At 45.1% G+C, this 1,791-nt stretch overlaps 1 non-coding gene across 1 annotated transcript; it reads right to left on the bottom strand.

Moving 5' to 3' along the window:
• Positions 1 to 430: 430 nt before the first annotated feature.
• On the bottom strand, positions 431 to 537 carry LOC136176193 (U6 spliceosomal RNA). The gene has a single exon (XR_010664559.1). It is a non-coding gene; the product is annotated as a U6 spliceosomal RNA (small nuclear RNA).
• Between the last annotated feature and the right edge of the window lie 1,254 nt (positions 538 to 1,791).

The raw sequence follows: 1,791 nt of genomic DNA, 5'->3' as shown, positions 1-1,791 counted from the left end.
TCCATTTCAAAGATGGCTATCTTTTTTGGGGGGTAAGAAGAGGGGAGCAAATAGTTTTTAATTTTCTTTCTTTCTTTTATGAATACACCGAAGACTCATGCAATGTTGCCAGCACTGGAGGCAATCCTGCATCTGTCCTGTAAAGGCTGAAACTCTCCTCTCACCTTTACTGTTTACTATGATCCAAGTGTTGTTGTTTAGTCGCTCAATCATGTCCATCTCTGCAAACTCATGGACTGTAGCCTGCCAGGCTCCTCTGCCCATGGGATTCTCCAGGCAAGAGTACTGGAGTGGGTTGCCATTTCTTTCAGTGTTAGCTTCAAAATAAAGAAACACACCACCTTTTCTCTGCTACAATTTCTGTTGTCAAATCATGGCTGCTGGATGTACCTTCTTTCTGAGTTCCAGTTTGTCTTCTTCTTTTTTTTTTTTTAATATGGAACGCTTCACGAATTTGGGTGTCATCCTTGCGCAGGGGTCATGCTAATCTTCTCTGTATCGTTCCAATTTTAGTATATGTGCTGCCGAAGCGAGCACTGTCTTCTTCTTTTTTAAAAATTTTGGCTGCACTTGGTCTTCATTGCGGCATGTGGGCTCTTCATTGCAGGCTTTCTCTAGTTGTGGGTGAAGTGGGCTTAGTTGGTCTGCAATATGTGAGATCTTAGTTCTTAGATCAGGAATAGAACCCACTCCCTCTGCATTGGAAGTATGGAGTCTTAACTACTGGAGTGCCAGGGAAATCCCTTGGTTTGCCTTTCTATAAAGTGGTCATCACCATGTCATCCATACCAGCTGCAGGAAGTCTATTCAGTTGTCCCTTGATCCCCTTCACAGAGAAGATAAAAAGATTTTTGGCTCCTGCATTCAAAGACGGTTATCTAGAATAAACACATTGCTGGATTAAAAAGCCAGGCCACCTCCCTGCACTGAGGTTCTTTTGTTTTAGAGATGTTGGTTGAATTTGATAACTGTTTGGATCACTTGTTTTTTCTCTTTTCATGCTTTAAATTTCTGTTCTTATGTTTTAAATTCACCAATAAACAGTGAGCCCGCGAAAACCTAGGTCCCCACCCTCGACCCCAATAAAAGCAGAAGCCCAGGCTCACACGTGCTTCTCTCTCTGCCCACGACCTTGCTGTGTAGCCCCCGGTGCTGTGTGATTTCCGGGTCCTGTAAGTAACAAACCTTTATTTTTTTCAAAGTTTCCCAATGGTTATTGCTGAAGGGTGTCTTGCAGTCATAATAAGAACCACAAGGGTTGGTCCAACCACAGCATTGCTTGATAGGCTGAGACTGACACAAAATGCCCCTACATATCCTCAGTGCTCTCCTTTCCTCAATGCACTGTGGTATCTGATCAAATATCACCTTCCCTTCCCTTCAGTTCAGTTCAGTTCAGTCGCTCAGTCGTGTCCGTCTCTTTGCGGACACGACTGAGTGACTGAACTGAACAGCAACATCACCAGCAATCTCTTTTCTCTCCCCTCCTCTCCTCCTATTAGAATGTCAGCTTCATGAGGGCAGGGACTTTGGTTCGTTGTTTTAACTCCAGCACCTAGAACGGCCCAGCACGTGGTAGTCAGTCACTCAATGAACCTTGAATTGCTTTGTTGAATGAATCCCCACTGCCACCCTCCTGGTCTCAGATGCCATCACCCCAGCCCTGGACTCCTGAAGCAGCTCCCTAACTAGTCCACCTGGTTCACTCGCTGCCCACACCTAACCCCTTCTGCACATACCAGCCAAGAGAATCTTTCAAAACTGCCGACTGAATTCCCTCCCCAGCTTAAA

The sequence above is a fragment of the Muntiacus reevesi genome, chromosome 9, assembly GCF_963930625.1.
Source record: "Muntiacus reevesi chromosome 9, mMunRee1.1, whole genome shotgun sequence".
Classification (NCBI taxonomy): Eukaryota; Metazoa; Chordata; class Mammalia; order Artiodactyla; family Cervidae; genus Muntiacus; species Muntiacus reevesi.
The sequence above is the reverse complement of the archived record's forward strand: the minus strand, read 5'-3'. Positions and strand labels throughout refer to the sequence as shown.